Source organism: Dermochelys coriacea, chromosome 4, assembly GCF_009764565.3.
Source record: "Dermochelys coriacea isolate rDerCor1 chromosome 4, rDerCor1.pri.v4, whole genome shotgun sequence".
NCBI lineage: Eukaryota > Metazoa > Chordata > Testudines > Dermochelyidae > Dermochelys > Dermochelys coriacea.
In genome coordinates, this window is record NC_050071.1 from 115,325,066 (window position 1) to 115,344,654 (window position 19,589).

A 19,589-nucleotide genomic window follows, 5' to 3' on the forward strand; every position below is an offset into this window, starting at 1 on the left:
GGCATACCTCCGTAGCTATATACTTTACCCTTTTGTGGATTTGCTGTGCAGGCTGGTGCATTTCCTGGCTGCATTTCCCAGCACACACCTGTGCACTGTGGGTCCAATTCCCTGTTGCCTGTCCCTTGTGTAGTCATTTATACCTGGGTGTGGCATGCGAGGCTAGTAGCATTTTGGACTCCCTTTGCATGGGTATAAGTGACAACACAGAGTACAAGGCAGTGATGAATCACTCTCTATGGCGGTGTCTTGCCTGACTGTTTGTAGGGGATGAAGAGGCTCCCTCACCTTTTTCCTTACATACCCACCCTGTAAGACAGGCCAGAGAAGGCAGGAAATATGTACAATTAAGGACCTGATCTGGCATGATTCTCTTTTATTGTTAAATCAAAGGGAAAACATAAAAACCATTGGCAATCTCCTCCTGCTCACAGCCTTGCCGAAGGTTTATTTTACTTGATGTATTAAAGCTTTTCCAAAAGGGTTAATACTTTCATTTCTAGTGTACTGGCAATACATGATATCCATTGTCAAATACACTGAGTTTGTTGTCATTTGTCTTATGCCCCAGTAAACAAAACAGCCATTTCCTCCCCCTGGCCTTGTCAGTGCAGTTCCTTTGGGTGCTTCTTGAATTATTGCTCCACCTGTGTCCGGCCATCCTGCTCATTTATCAGCAATGTTGTTTTCTCACTCCTTCTTTCTGTTCCTGCTTTCCACCAGTCAACCCCTTTCTTTGTCAATCTGTGACTTGGGAATTGTATCAGCAGGTGATCTGGAAGTAACAATCATCTCTGTTGGGTGACTTAGATTCAACTACTTGATCATTTATGCATGTCTTCTAGATGGATTGTCTGTTCTTACTCCAAGAACGCTTCACAAACAACAGCCAACAAATTTAATCTAATCTCTTGAGCCCAGTTTACCTGGCATGTCTCTGAAACAGGGCTCAGATGAGAGGAGCTCTGAGTCCAGCACTAATTTCAAATGACAGGTTTCAGAGTAGCAGCCGTGTTAGTCTGTATTCGCAAAAAGAAAAGGAGTACTTGTGGCACCTTAGAGACTAACAAATTTATTAGAGCATAAGCTTTCGTGAGCTACAGCTCACTTCATCGGATGCATTTGGTGGAAAAAACAGAGGAGAGATTTATACACACACACACAGAGAACATGAAACAATGGGTGTATGATAAACAGTGTGTATGATAAACCCATTGTTTCATGTTCTCTGTGTGTGTGTGTGTGTGTATATAAATCTCTCCTCTGTTTTTTCCACCAAATGCAACCGATGAAGTGAGCTGTAGCTCACAAAAGCTTATGCTCTAATAAATTTGTTAGTCTCTAAGGTGCCACAAGTACTCCTTTTCTTTTTACTAATTTCAAAGCAATCCAAGATCCTGGTAGTGCTAGCACTACATCTTGAGTAATCATCAGTATCTAGATGAATTAGGCTAATTGGTTTTAAAGTAAATCCAGTCTGAAGCAAAAGATACCTTACTGACTGCTGCAGCAAATGCTTGAACACGTCAGCAAATCAAAGAAACTTATCTAATCTCATAAAGGAAACTCTTGTTTCACTCCTCTCTCCAGACGCAGAAGACAGTGTAATTCCACTGCAAAAGCAAAGGGACAGGATGTGGGGAGTCCACACTGAGCATTGAGGAGCACTGCTGACTGGGAGCCAGACAGATGAATCCACTGCTGCAGAGAACCACTGGCCATTGCCTCCCATGTCGCAAGAGCTGTTGCAACCTCCAGTCTCCAGCAGCGGCTGTACAGTGGCTATGCAGCCTGAGATGAAGAATTCCTTCTCTCCAACCCCTGCAATTCAAAACTTTTTTGTGCACACCTTCGTCATTTGGAATGTGCATTTGGGGAAGCATTTTCCCTGTGTGGCCTAACAAGATAGAAACCTTGTTTCAACCATTTGCAGCAGGGCTGAACAGTTAATAAAACACACTAGAACCAGGTAATACCTAAGAATAGTAATACTGCAGGTAACCACCTACTCATGCAGTTCTTGGAAGAACCCAGATAAAACCTGAAAATTAGTAGAATCAGAGTTGTTTTGTTTGTTTGCTGTAATGTGCTTTATGGTGGTTGTCCGAAAGTCTGCTCTTTGCCCACTGCTTTAGCTGCCTATTGTTGAGTGAACCGAGTTCAGCTTGTGGTTTAAATTTGGAAGCTCTCAAGGGCTCAACCTTTAAGTATCTCACCAAACTTTAGGCGCCCTACACTATGTTTCCTCTTAGGTTTGCAGATCCATAGAGCCTTTTTGCAGAGGTCTATCAAGATGAAGTGTTTGTACTTTTGCTCCAATGTCTCTGATGCTCCTTCCTGACATTTGAAGAGTCCGAGGGCTGGCCTCTTCTAAGCAAGGTTTTAAAGTGTTATTTTTTTCCCCAGAGGTCACACAGTTGGCTTTATGTTTTATGTGTGTAAGTTTTTTCATTATTCATTTATCTGGTACTTTCTGACATGGTTTGGCAACCCAGCCTCTCTGGAGAAACTCCAGGTGCCACATGGACTTGCTCCATTCTTTATACTGCTCTATCCTTCATCCAGCCCTGCCAGCCTAAAAACTTCAAATTTCCTCTGTAGATAGCTCCTGCACCTCAAACTCCCGCAGGCTCTTCTGTACCTTTTATCTAAATAGACAAGACAGTCAAAGAGTGGGAGAAAGGAGACATTGTTCTCCTACTGTTATTCACAGGGAACTGAGGCACAGAAAGATTAAGTGACTTTGCCCAAGGTCACAGAGGAAATCTGTGGCAGATATTGGAATTGACCCCCAGCTTCTTGAGTCCTAGCTCATTGCCATAACGACAAGGCCATCCTTCCTTTCTAGCATCTAGTATAGCATTTTAGTTTGTGAACTCTTCACATTATTTTAATGGCTGACAAGGCCAGAACAATTGAAAATATCATTCTCACCCTCTTATTAGCTGGAGCTCCATTCTTCACTGGTGCACTTACTTATTTATAAATATTCCTGTGGTGCTCATCTGAGCACACTGCTTAGTAGTATAGCATAAATCTTAGCCACCAACACAGCTCCCTGTTGAACACACCAAATTTACTCATTAGTGTTGTGGCATTGCTATTAATGGTGTAGCCCAATGTCCAGGGTTCTTCAGCAGCAGCAGCAGGGGGAACTACAAGTTGTGGACTACAAGCTACTGCATGGTATGAGAGCTCCCTGGTTCCTGCCAGGAAGTCCCCTCTGCCCTTCCAACAGAAAGTCTCAGCACTGACGGAAGCTGGGAGCATCAAGCAAGCAAGCAGAGAGGAAGCTGCTGGACTGTAATCCTATTCTGTGTTTCCTTACGCAGGACCTGCTCTAGGCATCAGCAAAGCAAGCACGTGCTTGGGGTGGCACATTTCCAGGCGCAGCATTCCAGCCATCCTTTCCCCCCCCCCCGGCCCCACTCAGTCAACCAATGAACCTCTGCATGGGGCAGGGTGGTGGGCTCAGCGAGGGGGTCCCGGCCCGGGTGCAGTTCCTGCCTTGGCCCCCCACCACTGGGGGAATGGGCGATGCGTCTCCTCCTCCCTTGCCCACCCCTGCCGCACGTGTCACAAGCAGTAGAAGAGCTGGAGCTGAGCGGAGCCCGGGATCGGGGCAGGACCTGCGGCCAGTAAGGGACCCGCTGCCCCAGGCAGCTCGGCGCTGGGCAGGTGCCCCGGTCCTCCCGCTCCCCGTGGCTGACCCTCCCCTCAGCAGCCCCTGGTCTGCCTCCCTCCCCACAGCTGACCCGCCCCCCAGCTGCTCTGGTGGTTACTGTCCCCTCTGCAGGGGTGGGGCCGGGTCTGAGATCGGGTTGGGGGCCCACCGGCAGGATGTAACTCACTCCAAACACTGCTATAGCATTACGCATTCTTTTAACATTACCAATATCAGCGGCTTCTGGTGAGCGCAGTTTCTCAAAACTGAAATTACTAAAAAATTATTTGAGATCCACCATGCTCAAAATCGTTTGTCAGGACTCGTGTTAATTTCGATTGAAAGTACCATTGCACAAAATTTAGATTTCACTGAATTATTAAAAGACTATGCAAGTATAAAAACCAGAAAAATTCAGTTCATATAAATGCTTTTAATTTATGAGAAACTGGGCACACCGGAAGACACTAACGTTTTTCATTACAGTGTATAGCTGAACCCAAATTGTTTGTAATTGTGATTTTGTTAAAATTAAATGAATATACTAGTAGGAAATTGTTTTATTTCACTAAATACAAATTTTCTGTTTTCATTTTTTTTAATGTTAAACAGTCAAAAAAACCCAAAATAAAACAAAAAAAATTGCCAAGTGCAAACATGTGTAAAAAAAAAAAGGGGCAGGGGGACGGCCAACATTTTTTTTGCTTGGGGCAGCAGAAAACCTAGAGCCAGCCCTGTCCTTATGGAATACAACTTTGTTCCTGGTGGTTTGTCTCAGTGGGTCCGGTCTGAGGTGAATATACATTGACACATAATGCAGAGCACACTGGGGAGCCTCAGGCTTGGTTTCCCAAAGTTATGCAAAAAGCCAAAAGGTTGGGTTGCCAACTTTCTGACAGAAGAAAACAAACATCCTTGCCACGCCCCTTCTCCAAGGCCCTGCCCTGCTCACTCCATCCCACCTCCCTCCGTCGCTCACTTTCCCCCACCCTCGCTCATTTTCACTGGGCTGGGGAGAATCCCTTTTTGACTGGGTGTTCAGTTGAAAATGTTGAAATGTTGAAAAATCATGAGTCAGGCTCACCAAAAATTGTAAGATTGGCTTTAAAATCATGAGATCATGTAAAAATAACAGATCTGGTGTTCTTTTTGCCTTCTGCTGCTTGAGCCTTTAAGGTGCACTGGGTTCACATTTTGAAGCTTTCTCTGCAGCCAGGAGAACTAGAAACTTACTTTTTCTTTAAGAATGAAGGCTGAAATCATCACATATCCACTTGACTCCAAGAGCTTGGACTTTAAGGAAAAGAATAATTATCATGAGACTCATGACAAAATCATGAGAATTGGCAACACTGCTATCTTGAACAACCTCAAACTGGAATGGTGAACAGAAGGGGGGGGCGGTTACATTTGGAAAAAGTCAGTGACAAAAAACAGCTGGAATAATCATAGTGAGAAACAAACAAGGTAATATATTCCAACACTCCAGCCTAATTGCGCTACTCAGTGGATGTACTATGAATCCATGTAACAATTTACAAGATGAATCCTTATAAATGGAAAAAATCAGCTATGCTATGAAGCACACATCAAAATAACTACTCAATGTTGGAAACACAACTAATGGAATTAAGAGCCAAAGTACAGAAGTACTTTTATCCCTGCTAGTTTTCAGTTTGGGAAGGCTGCTGTGCTGTGAGGTTACACTAGTACATTATACCTTGTATCTGCTTATACATGATTGGGGTAGGAGCATGTACCTGGCTTTTTGCTAATTTTTGAATGGCCGCAGCATTTAAATTCTTCTTCCCTCTTGTCTTATTTCTTCAGTTGGGAACAAGGTCTACTGTCCCTCGCTACATACTAGCACTTGTTTTCAAAGTGTTCTTTCCTTGTCTTCTTCAGTTATAGTTAAATGTTATAATTAGGTCTAAAAAAAATAGGGACAAAAGAGTGACAGTAATTTGAGACAAAGCAAATTCTCAGTGAGTGAACTGATTGAGCAAGAAACAATCTCCCTTCCTCTCCCCGCAGCATCTGAACAACACATAGCTGCTTTCCATGGTTTGTTTCAATTTGGAAACTGAAGATGGAGCCATTAGATGCATCTGGTATCCCTGCGGAGGAGACAGAAAACACTGGCAGCAATGCAGACAAGATGGTAGAAACCATATGAAGCAAAAACTAGCCAAGCATGAAGTCTGCATTACCACGTGAACTTCAAGAGCAGTGCTAAACACCATCACAAAAGATACCGATTCTCAAAGCTACAGGGAAATGATGCACGGCTATAATATGTAGTATACAAACACTTTAGGAAAAAGACACTAATAATCTAGAAAATACTCCAGCACCGCAAGAAGGAAATACCTAAAACCTAGCCAAACCCTAACCCTAGCCAAAACAGAGGACATCAGGCTTATCTGAAGGTGAAACTCCACAAGGACAAGTTTTTAGTGTGATGTACATAGTGGCTTTGACTACACAAGCGAAGTTAATTAAAAGTTGGAAGAGTTTATGTGGCTAAATCTTACAATGAAAAGCTCCTTCTTAATGCTAAGATACCAGAGGGCCATTTTGCCCCTTCCATGGGAAAACCCACAGGAAGTGAAGTACCACACAGTGAGCAGATTCATGGGACTCTTTGTAAACCTGGTGGGACTTAATTGTCTTTCACACCAAGTTTGCAAAAAAAAAAGGCATTTAGATTGATTAGAAGTTCAAAGTAATCCAAAATTAAATTGCAGCATTTGTATGAGAGCCCTCAGTCGACTTGAGAGCATTCCTGGGAGGTATCAGACTAGAGCGAGTGCAGGACAAATTTTGTCATAGCAGTATGGAGAAGTTAACAGGACCATCTGTCAATCTGCCTACCACAGGAATCCCACTAACCACACCTCTCCCCAATTACTGTGGTGCATGTTGGGCCTCCACACGCCATCTGACAGCTTCTTCATGAGCCAAGATCCTCCAAAGACCATTAGATTCTGGGGGAGAATGATTTGTGTGATGACAACATTCACCATAGCAGAGAACGCTGCAGTTTTTCTTTGTGGAGGTGGACTCGTTTACACCAACCAAAGGGATGAATTTGGGGGGTATAATCTTCCTCGGAGGCAAACCCTGGGAATCCACTCCCTAAGAGAACAAAAGCAGATCCAAGATGCCCACCTGCAGCGCCATGCAAGTTACCCAGCTCTGCCTAGGGCCCCCTCTGTCTCACTTCAAGCTGGCCCCAAAAATCAAGAGATAGTGCAGACTCCCACTGAGGTTATTGGTAGTTCCAATGATGCTCAGAGCATGCTATACCTAGAGGAAGAATGATCCAATGGTTAGGGTGCTATCTGGGGATTCAGAAGACTCAGATTCAAATCCCTATTCCCAGAGAGTTCTTTGGCATAACAATTAGTCTTGCCTCAGTTCTCCCATCTGTAAACTCTGAGATGTTATATGAATAGATACATTAAAAATTATGAGGTGCACAAATACTACAGAAATGGGAGAGGGGGAAGTCAGAGTACCTAAAATAGTGAAGTCAGAGTACCTAAAATAGATACCTGTGCAGTAGGGCTCTACACGGGAAACAGAATTATGACCTAATCTGTTACAATGAAGACTGATATGAAAGAAGTTTGGCATGCCCCCGAAAGTAGGTTAACAGGATTTATTTAAAAGGTCCTTTCTGCAAACAATGTCACTGTCAGGTAGCAGAGTGCCACCTGGAATGTTTAGTGCATTAACGTATTCACAGCCTTTAAAAAGTCACAATTTAAAAGAGAAAAGCATCCCGAGTCTCATATTTCAGCCAACTCTCTCCCACTTGGTATACAAATTCCTAACCTTTGTGTCATCTAGTAATAATAGTCATTGTGGGCCATCAGGACGAAACCTACTTAGATCTGTTTTTATCTATATTTTTTTCCCTACAGTATCAGACACAAACTAGATCTTAATGCTTCCAAAATAAAGACATAGGAATTGCCACACTGGGAAAAGCCAACCATTGGTCTAGGCCAGTACCCTGTCTGAGACAATGGCTGGTCCCAGCTGTTCAAGAGAAAGATGCAAAAACCCCTGCAGGAAGCAATTATCAGCAATAGACAGTATCAGCTTTCCATTGTATGAAGTCCTGACGGCATTATAATTGAAAAATTCCAAACCATTAATCAGAATGAGGTTCTTATGCTCTAGCAGGTCAATACTGGTGCTTTCCATGCATATTAAATCCATATTGGTAACAATTTTTATGTTATTTTTAATTAAAAAATGTATTGTACATATGCAATAATCTGTTTCTAAAATCAACTAATTCAGTTTTAAACAATATTCTCATGTCACAGGCTGTCTGCAGAGTTCCATAAAAAAATAACAACCCTGTTTAAGTCTGAAAGCGGGGGAAGGGTGGGAAGGAGAAAGGACTTCAGTGGGGCCAGGATCTCACCCTTATATTTCCAACTTATGTTCCAAAATCTATTTCTAGGCTAAGATCTTACATTCTCAGATTACTCACAGAGCAGATTACATAGATATCGCAGCTCTTGAAAATAAGGTTTTAGAATAAAAATGCAAAAATGTCTTAGGTATTGTCACAGGCACTGCATTATTTTATCTAAGAAATTTTGCTGTAATGAAATTTCAGCCTTTTTACTACATATACATCAGAGTCATAATTCAGTCTGCAGTTATACTGCTGCAACTCCACTCACTCCTCACTTTGATTGCTTGCATTGACTAAGCTTGCACCAGACTTGTGCATCTGAAAACAGAATTTGGCACTCAGTTTCGAACTTGAAAATGTTACACAGATTGAGTAATGGGGCAAAAATAGCCCACAACAAAACATCTTAGATGACATGTGCTTTATGAGTTTGTGGGCTAGGAAATGACATCATGCACCCAGACATAGATGCTCTTCATTCACTGGATCAATTCTGTATGGTGAGACCCCATACATTCCTGGTCATAGAAAAAATACACAGCAGAATATTTGAAGATGTTAAAAAAAATCCAAAGCTATAACCATCTGCTTATCATAGACATCTGCTGCATCAAAGCAATAGACTATGAAAGTTTCAGAAAGTTTTCTGCTCAGAAGATGTATTTGCTGCCAAGAGACTAATAAAACACATGAACACACACAGATTCTGAAAATACAACCTATGTTCTTACTGGAGTAATATTTTTCTGACTAGGGATGAGTTGGCCATGAATGACTGAGACTTCTGCCTTCCCAGTGAATCTTCTGGCATCCCCACCTCTATCTAATAACTCCTTATTATCCCTATAACCTTCTAATATGCTACTGTTCCCACCCTGCAAGCTTTCTCACACTGAGCCGCATCCTGTTCCCACTGAAGTCAAAGAGAGTTTTACCTGCAACTTAACTCTCCACAGCTTTACCTTCAACCTCAGCTCTCCAGTCAACCCATCTATACATTTGAAGCCCTGATTCAAACCTCAGTGAAGTCAGAGTGTCTTTCCATTGACTTCAGTATTCTTTGGATCAGGCCCTTGTGCTTCCTTCACCCCCATAACTTCCCTGTCTCTAAAAGCAACGAAAAGTCATAGGGGGAAAGAAAGAAAAAACTAAGGTTTGTGGAAGGATTGAGAATGGCAACAAGCTCTTTGAAGCACGGGCAATCTCTTTGCATCTGCAGAGCACTTGGCACAATGGGTTACTGTGGTAACAAATGATAAATAATGATAACCAGTATTGCCAGGTGGGAAGATGCCAGATTTCCAGGGCCTTGTGCCTTTCAGAATGTTGCAGGAATGGAGGGAGAAGCCTCTCTCAAGGTACTGATAGACAGGCACTGGGAGGGAAGGAGAGATGAAAGTCGGAAGGACAGGGTGTTTTAGCAAACCTGCGGGGAGCTGGGAGTCTGAATGAAAGGAGACATCGTGAAGTTTTGGACAGGCTTCTGATGAACCACTGAACTTTTGATTTCACATGAAATTAAATCTGCCCTGCTTAATAAAGACATTTAATTTTGGGAACCTTTGGACACAACAATGGTTCATCATTCACACTTCTTACCATCTGCAGGTATGAAATCAATACAAGAACAGGCCAGACCCTCTAGTCCTTACTTTGGCATATTGATGTCAAGGGGATTTTGCCCTGAATTAAGAATATGGAGGAACTGTGGGATCTGGCTCAATGTTAGTAAAATATGTGACTGTGCTACGCTGACTCTGGAAGAGCAACAAAAAAACCATACCCCTCAAATGACTCCACAACAATGACTACTTCAGATCTTAAATACAAACAAGAAAAATGAGATGAGCTTTTATCAAGCATCCAAAAGTGTCTGATAATGCCTTTTCATGTTCTTTTTGCTGAACAGTCAGTGCCCACCCAAACCTAATGGCTACAACATGTAAGTCACACCAATAACCCTTGTTCAAAGCAGTTCATACCATGCTACTGGATTCTGACATTTCTGTGAACACTTGCTTTCTACTAATCACTCTTACTTACACAGGTTTTACATTTTGCTGTCAGGTTCACATTGTCCTTGAAAATATGGTATGGAATCAAAGAAACTGAATCATTCTCCATGCAGATCACAAATGGAGAACAGAACTCTCAGTGAACTTAAAAACAAAGAGAGATTGATCAGAGTACAGACTCTGCTCCTATCACAGTTCACACACAATTCATTCTTAGAATACGCAAAATTATTTATCATGCACACGGGCAAGCATTATTCAGTGCAACACAGCCAGATAAAAACAGGCATAGCATAACCAAACCCATTTGAAATTTGGGTTGCTTGAGCATCTTTATGAAGCAAGAGAATAAAGAAAGTTTGCTTCAGAGAAATGAAGCCCTTTACTTACATGCCTTGCAAGAGCTTCCAGCAGTTGGAGTCTCTGAATTATAGTGAATGCAGATGTCGTACTGAAAACCCCCTAACTTTGGCACTGAAGACTATACATAACTCTCTGGTGCTTCAGATTCATAAGTAATTTCCTGATTCCCCTTTAAAAATATTCTCACGTACTTTTTTTTTTTTTAATCAGTGGTGCACACTGACAACAGAATGCAAAGCAGACAGTCTATCAGTTGTTACTGAGGAAAGAGTTCCCTGCTGGTTGAATAAAAAAAAGAATCCTTGACCTTGGCAACTAGAATAAATCTACTATATCTGTTGGCCCACTCCTCGGTACATATTTGAGCAGTAACATAAGAATGAACAATTTTAGCATAGGAACTGTGGTATGACATTTTAAACATTGGTAAGTTATATGAACACTACTTCCTGCAGAGACACACTGGGGTAACTGCATTGTGCATGTTTTCTACTTTTATTTTGTTCACAAATGCAACAACTTCCTTTCTTTGATTTCACAAATACCCAAGCCTGAGGGTTTTCAGATTCTGCGCCTTCCGTTTATTCTCATTAATAGTCCTGAACAGGTTACTGTTGCTTTTCTGTTATAAACCTGGATTTTCTAGGAGTTTCAATATCTTAGCTGGTAAATGCAACCCAGACTTAAACGTGGCATTCATGATATCATACATAGCCTGGGAGCAGTCTTTTAAAGGTTTCTCCCTTCTCCAAAAATGAGGGTTTTTTTCCTTTTTCTCTCTTTTTTGTTTGTTTGCCATTTCAAAAATATCTATAGCTTTTGTAAAACAACAAGACAAGCATTTGGAGCAAGTGCCAATGGAGCAAATGGCTAGACTGTGTATCAAGCAAAAGACAATAATCCAGACCAAAATATTAGCTATAAGCTTTGAGTAGAAAGAAGTTCCATGCTCTTTGATGGAAGATATGCAAAAAACAATGGGCAAATAGTATTAAAACATTCCAGGTCAGTTTCTCATTTTAAATGTTAGTCTTTCAGTTGCCTGTTCAGTGAGATTTGCCTTCCAGTATATAATATAATATAAAATATAATATAATATAAATAAAGGAGTAAGGAAAACACCATTTCTGTAATAGTAATTGTTTTTATAAGCAAGAACCCATTCTGACTCTCCCTTTATATCTTTACTGTGGTGCTGAACACCCATTTTAGCCTCAATCCTACAAACCCTAACTCATGTTAATAATTCTTAAAGGTGAAACAAGCCATTGTGCAAAAGGCAAATACAAGGCACAGGCAACACTTTAACTCCGCTTATGCCCTATTTTGAGGTCTTAAGAGGGATGTATGTGGTCCCTCTTCTGCTGCTCTGTGCACAGAGGTGAATGTCACCCTCATCGGCTTTTACAGTATACAGAGTGAATGAAACCCTGTTTCCATTAAACTCAATGGGAATTCTGCCATTAAATTCAGCGGGGCCAGGATTCGGCCCACCATGCATTTCAAGCTGTATTTGGGCTGATGTAAAACAATTTACAGACCAGAGAATCTATTCTCTTTTCAAAGCACATGTACAGTTTCTATGTCATGATCCACAGGACCGGTGCTATTCCCCCAGCTTTGGAACAATCTCTCGGAGGAACCTCATGAGTTCTGTTTAGCAAGACCAGATGAGACAGCATAGCCTACTGGTAGAGAGACTTGTACACTCTTCAGAATTAATGAACCTCACCAAAGTATTCATAATGACACTCAAGGAGCATTTTCAAAATGGTAGCGTATATTAGTCAACTGGAACACAGCACAGGAAATCCTTAGATTAGCATAGAGAAATGAAAGCTAAAGCATAGTCCATTCTGGTCATCCCAGAGCCCCACCCAAGTTGTAGTGAACTCCATTTTCAAGCTCTCAGTCTCCCTCTGACCTCATTTCTTTGTCAGTTCCCAGGTGAGAGCTCCAAGTTCCTTCCAGAGTCAATTTATGCCCCACCTCACACCTTCCAGTCCTTTGTTCTCTAGCTGGGATTTCTGCTCAGCTTCCCTGCTAAGAGTATCAATCCATGAGTCATTGGAGTTTGCATCTTCCCCCAGGAATTCTTGTTGATCTGGGTCAGTTTCAGCAAGTCCCTTAATGACTCTATTCATTCCACCCAGACAGGAAGGTGACACACACACCTATATCTCTTAATCTGCAATGAGAGCAAACAATCCTTTTTCCTCCACTGGGTAGCCATGCAAAATACAGGGGGAAACTGTGGCACACATAGGCATCATAAAAATATTACAGAAAAGTCCCACTTCCTCATATCCTATTAACTTTGAAAACGACTGGAAGATCGAGAAGACAGTGGGTGAAATCCTGGCCCCATTTAAGTTAATGGCAAAGCTCCCATTGACTTAGAGCCAGGGTTTTACCCAACATATCACAAACTGAAGTTGTCTCATAGCCCATTGATTTTCTTTATTTTCATTCACTATATTTGATTCTCGAAGTGACCCCACCGGTGATAGTTTATCCAAGAGCAAGAGGGGGTCACATCAGTATCTTTCTTCATCCTTGACATTAGAGTCATCTTCCCCTTTGATGTGAGAAGAGAAGTCCCTTTATGTTAGCATTCTGATATCTTGTTTCACATAGTTACCACTCTGGTAGGGCACATAAGTAGAAGAGATGATATAGCAACGAAGCCTATAGGATAGATGTATTTGGTTGCAAAGTACCTGGTACATTTTTGGTATACACACACACACACACACAAAATCACAAGAAGAACATTAAACTACAAAATTATTATACATGATATTTATTCATCTTTTCAAGGTTTTGGAAAAATCAATCAAAATGACAAGTCTCATCTGAAAGTAGAAGGAAGAGCTCCTGCATTCACTGTACTGTAGAGCTGATCAAAAAAGGAAAAACTGTCTGACAAAGTTTTTTCAAAAATGTTAACAAAACCTTTTCAAATGTTGAAATGTTTAAGTTTTGTTTTTTGGTGTTTTCTGCCTTTTCATGTTACCAGTGAATACAACAGAATGAATGATACCCTAGGGTCTTTCCTCCCACTTCTTTTCCCTTTTGACACTCTGTAACTTTTCCAAAGTTGAGGAAGTTTTGATAAACTACAGAATAGCAAAAGAAAAGAAATGAAAAAGAAAGAACAGCTGGTCCTCATTTATTCTACTGTATTCAGTGGCAAAAAAAGAGAAAGGGGAAAAACAAAAACAAACCCCAAAATTTCAGAACATCAACATTTCAAATTTTCTGGTTTTAATGAAAAAAAAACAGATTTTTTTTTTAAAAACTGCAAGCTTTTTATGGACATTTTCAGTTTCAGAAAAAGATCATGTTCTGTTGAGAAAAAAATTAAAATGAAAAATTACGAGGCGCTCAATCATCCAGTACCTGACATCACTTTAATGTTGTCAAAGGGTCTCCACAACTTTCTAAACATTTTAAATTTGGATTGTCAAGATCTTCTTTGAACTTCAGTCGTGGTCTCTTTTTTATTTGTAAACTTTATTGAAGGCATTAAAACAAACCACTATCCTTTTCACCCTTTTCCATTGACTACTGAGGTAGAAGTTGAAGGACCAGGTTTTCAGATGGTGTAAATCAGCCTAATTTCTGTGAGATAAATAGAGTTACACCAGCTAAGAATCTGACCTGAAGATCCTCTGGCACTTTTCAAGAAGAGTAGGTGATAAAAGTAATACTCCTGATAACCTTATTGCCTCATAGGGCAAGTCTTTTTATTAACAAACCTGCAACAGTTCCGTGATCAATTCATCATCCATGCCTTCATTAACTCTCACTGGGTCTATTGCAAATCCTCTCTCTGTGTGCTCCCACCTCACATCTCCATTCACTACACTTCAGTTATATTGCCTAACCTGCTGTCTTCCTTTGTAGACATACAAAGAAGTACACCGCCATCATCCCTATCCTCAAATTACTCTGCTGGTTGCCATTCATTTCAGGGTCCAGTTCAAATGTTCCTACTTTGGTTTTCACTTTTCGTGGGCTAGCCCTATACTACCTAATGGATCTTGTTTCAGATCTCCCTTTCACTGCCCTAGCTCTGCTCTCACTCCTCTCAGCCCCTTCACCTAGTTTTTCCACTGCTACTGCAAGAGCCTTCTCTTCTGCAGCTCCTGACATCTAGAACAGTCTTCCTGAGTCACTCTGCCTCAGACTCTTCCTCTTTATTAAGATCTGGTCTACACTAGAAAGTGAGGTTGATCCAGATACATCATTAAGGAGTGTGAAAAATCCACATTCTTGAACAGTGCAGTAAAGATGACCTAAACACTGGAGTAGATAGTACGAGGCTGAGGGAAGAATTCTTCCGTTGACCTATCTACCTCCTCTCTGGGCAGAGATCCTCTCCCGTCAGCCTAGATAGTGTTGAAACTTAAGTGCTACAGTGATGCAGCTTCAGTGCTGCAACCGTGCCGCTGAAGTGTTTCAAGTGTACACAAGCCCTCAGTCATCAGCAAACATATCTTTTCTACCTTGTTCATGCATTTTAATTTAACTGTGCTATTATTTTTCATTCAGCTTCATAGCTGTACTTTTGTTTATTTTTAGTATGTAGAGTGCTTGAGTTGTAGTTTGTGTTAAACAAAACAGGACTGCTTATGAATTCAGGTTTCAGGAACTGACCCTAATGTTGTAGTATGCTGGCTTTAACATTCAGTGAAGTTTGTGTGCTAGTACTGAATGCCAATTGCTTGTTCAGACAGTCGCTGCACTAGCACTTATCCAATACCTTGTAAAGCACTTTGAGATTCTGAGAATAAAGCACTATTGAAAACTAAATCCAATTCTGTTCTATAATTACATTTTCAGTACAAATATCTGGAGCACACAACCAGTTTCAGAGCCAGCTAGCCACAAGTGTGCTTCTATTGTTAATCCAAGGATTCTGCTTTTAGTAAAGAGAAATGATTCAGTGTGCAATGCACCTTGAGCATGTGCGCACATGCTGTTAGATTGTTCCCAGTACTCAAGTCCATATCAGCCATAACACAGCTGTGTAAGCTGGAAAAAGCATTCTGTGGGCTTTGTTTTGCACTATGATTGTACGTGATTGTCTCACTATAGGAGCTGTATGCTGTGTTGTTGTAACTGTGTCAGTCCCAGGATATTAGAGAGACGTAGTGGGTAAGGTTTCAGAGTAGCAGCCGTGTTAGTCTGTATTCGCAAAAAGAAAAGGAGTACTTGTGGCACCTTAGAGACTAACAAATTTATTAGAGCATAAGCTTTCGTGAGCTACAGCTCACTTCATCGCAATCTCTCCTCTGTTTTTTCCACCAAATGCATCCGATGAAGTGAGCTGTAGCTCACGAAAGCTTATGCTCTAATAAATTTGTTAGTCTCTAAGGTGCCACAAGTACTCCTTTTCTTTTTGTAGTGGGTAAGGTAATATCTTTTATTGGACCAACTTCTGTTGGTAAGGGAGACAAACTTTCGGGCTTACACCAAGCTCTTCTTCAGGTCTGGGTAGGTACAGTAGACAGCAGTCTGCATTTTATTGCTAGGTTTAAAGTGACAACTGTTTTACCAAGGATTATATGTGCATTCACAGATGTGTCAGGATTGTAGGTGGGTTCCTATAGCTGCAGTATTTTTGATTGTTCTCTGGTAACATCGTGATGACTCTAGAGACCACTGGCCAAATACTCAGAAGTGAAGCAAAGTCTGAATGAAAGGAAGAAAAATGCACTGAAGTACAGCAGGGCTGGGGGAAGGCATCCTCAACGTCACAGTTACTGCAGGGCCCAGAATGTGCAGAGTTGTCACATAGGCATTTTCCATAGCTCACAGTCCCCCATACAGGTTATGACTTGGCTTTCCAGCTGCGTGAAATTGTGCCACTTCTACTGGAACCTCATCTTATATAGGCTCAGAACCTTGCTCAGGATTTGGTTGCATCTTAGTATCTGATATTTATGGAGGAAAACAAAACACCACCTTTTATTAAATGGATTTTTGAAACAGGGAGCTGGAATAGGAGCTTGCTCCATCCACTCCATGCATCAACCTGGTATTGCAGTGCTTCCAGGAATGGTGCACTTCCCATCTGGCAGAATATTCTGGTTAAAAGAAAGTGAAAAAAATTGTTGTGTTAATGTCTTGTTTGTAACATTAATATATTTCTCATTTATTATGGGTTAGTTATTTATATTTTGTTCTCAGTGGAGTTGCTGGAGGGTGGGAGCTGCTTTTCTTAATTTTACTTTACTGTTTACAGGCCATTTAAGTGACTATTTTCTTAGTCTATTCTATGTAGGTGCTCCCACTGCTCTCATTAGTGTATCTTCCAAAAGTGTGTGGTTTGGATCAGTCTTTCATCTGTCTCCACAGAAGAGAATTTTTCCATCCCTTTCCCCTTGAGAAAATGTCTCTGTTTTAGCTTAGGGAATAGTCTCTGTAAATGTTTTCTCCAGACGAGGAATAGTTTATGGGAGCAGAAGAGGAGGAAGGTTTGAAATGCTTTCCTCAAGGATTGAATTTTCTAAATGGACAACCTACCCTAAATTCTCAATGACTGAAGGACAATCTTCACTCATTGCTATATTTGCTTTCCACATCCAAATCTCTGTATAACTTTTCATGAGTGATGTACCCGAATACTTTGGATGCTAATATCTAAACTGTATTCTTAAATTTATTCACCTAAATTTGGGTTACTGTGGATTATGGATGCATAAACAAATTTTGTATTTGTGGATAATCTAAGCAGTATATCCAGAGGTACAGACACTCTTTTCTTAACCTGTGTACTGTATACTTTTTTACCATTAGTTTTAATAATTTTTTAAAATCTGATATTTATAGAGGAAAACAAAACAAAACCTTTTGTTACTCTCTTTCATTAATGTTGACCACTTGAATAAACAAAGTATCAAATGTACTCAAATGACAATCAGCAGTGCCTTTTCTATAAGCCTCTATTTCTGAGCCCTGGTCTGTACGATAAACTTATGTTGATATAACTTCATTGCTCAGTGGTCTGGATTTTCCACAACTCTGAACACATAGTTATTAATACCAACCTAACTGCTGGTGTAGATAGTGCTATGTTGACAGGAAGGCTTTTCTCATCAACCTCTTAGGGAAGTGGATTACTTATGCAGATGGGAGAAGCTCTCCCGTTGGCATAGGTAGCATCTCCACTAAGTGCTAAAGCTGCACTGCTGCAGCACTTGAAGTGTAGACAAGCCCTGAGAAATAAAGAGCCTTGCACATAGGTTTCTGTAATAACCAGAATTCTTATCCTTTTTTAATTCTTCTTTTCATTTTAGAATATACCAGCTATATTTTTGTTCAGATACACATATCAAGTTTGACTCAGTTGAAAGGACAGTTTAAGGTTTGTGCTGGCTGCTATTGTCTTGAGGCATTCCCTAATTGCAATATTAAATGCTGATAAAATGATAAAGTAAATACTTGAGATAACAGTTTTAGTGACTGACTCATTTGTTGTAAAAGAAAACACATTTATTATCTTCCAGTACCAACAATTTATTATCAAATTAGAAACTGGAGTATCATGTTTTGTGGTGCAAATGGAATACTTCAAAGATGAATTGACCATTATGGAAAGATACAATTGCCTTGGAGGAAGAATTCTGGCACTCTATCAAGCTTCTGAGTAGCAAACGTGTTAGTCTGTATCCGCAAAAAGAAGAGGAGGACTTGTGGCACCTTAGAGACTAACAAAGTCTTTGTTAAGCTTCTGTTACACACATAGAACTCCAAGTGACTTCAGTAGGAATTTAGGCATGCCAGAAATGTAAGATCAGGGTCTATGAGACTAGTATGTGACCAGGTGCCTAGATGGGCCACACTGAGAATGCCATACTCTGGGCAGACTGCAAGAAATAGGGCAATCCCCCGAACCAATGGTTTATTCTATAATTAAATTCACAAAGCCAGTAACAAAAGAGCTTTTGTAATACCACACTGGTTAACAAGAAGCCAAAGACAGTACTCTTTAGCCATTCCAGTCATTGTCTCCCATCTAGACAACCAAGTCTAAGGTAGTGTGAGGTTACTGAAAATCTGATTCACCATATTTAAGGTTCACCAATCCCAAAGGATCAGACCCTTATCCTCAGGTCAATATGAATCTCAGATCTTACCCAAATATCACATTGTCAGCCAATTCTTAATAACTAAATCTAAGATTTATTAAAAAAAGGAAAAAGAAAGAAGAGAGCTATCAATGATTAAGCGATCAATATACATACAGCTGTGGGTAAAGTCCAAGATCAGTTTCATAGCAGAGATGGTCAGGCTGCTGATTTGTAAAAAGTCTTTTTAGAATCAATTCAAAGGGTTATAGTCCTCTAGGCAGTTCAGGTGTAGAGTCAGTTAGAGTTTTTCCCTGAGAATTCCAGGATAATCCAGGTATCTACCTGGAGACCTTGGTCCTATGGCTTAACCTTTCCTGTTAAAGCTTAAGCAAACCTGAGATGAAAGGATCAGGCCTCAGGCTTCTCTTTTTTAGCTCTTCTAGCAGGCTAACAAGCCTCTTCACAGAAATTGTAACAGCAGGGCTTTCCTCCCAGTAGGAATAGACCATGCAGATAGCTTACAGACCATTTCCTATGCACACACAGGTAAACGATGAAGTGAGCTGTAGCTCACGAAAGCTTATGCTCTAATAAATTTGTTAGTCTCTAAGGTGCCACAAGTACTCCTTTTCTTTTTACAGGTAAACTGGTTACACTTATTTACATAAGACTATTAACTGGCCCTCCATTAGAACAGAGATAGTTAAACTGAAGACAATGTAGATAATATTATTAGTGTCCTGCAATATCTCACATCTTTGATTTTAAAGTTAACTAATATAAGGCAATTAAGACATGAAAGGAAATTAGCATCTAAAAGCTAATTGGGTTACATTGGTACACTTCTAACAAGATTAAAGTAAACAGACAAATACACTTAGCAACAACTATTCTTTGTTTCTTACCAGTATAAAGTGAATGAGTTGGAGATTGCTAGCCTAATTAACATTTCTTTGATACCTATTTCATATGCGGGTTTAGAGTAGCAGCTGTGTTAGTCTGTATCCACAAAAAGAACAAGAGTACTT

General features: G+C 40.6%; 1 protein-coding gene and 1 pseudogene across 2 annotated transcripts in view; one reads left to right on the forward strand and one right to left on the reverse strand.

Annotated features, from left to right (window-relative positions):
* Positions 1 to 10,747, reverse strand: part of C1QTNF7 (C1q and TNF related 7) — a 59,694-nt gene extending 48,947 nt beyond the window's left edge. The window contains exon 1 of one of the 2 annotated variants that reach the window (XM_038399934.2): positions 10,508 to 10,747. The gene's annotated coding sequence lies outside the window, so the exon portion shown is untranslated. The remainder of the gene's footprint in view (positions 1 to 10,507) is intronic. The other variant, XM_043514134.1, reaches the window with a different exon arrangement.
* Positions 10,748 to 16,388: 5,641 nt separating this feature from the next.
* Positions 16,389 to 16,560, forward strand: LOC119855328 (annotated as a pseudogene).
* The last annotated feature ends 3,029 nt before the right edge of the window (positions 16,561 to 19,589 follow it).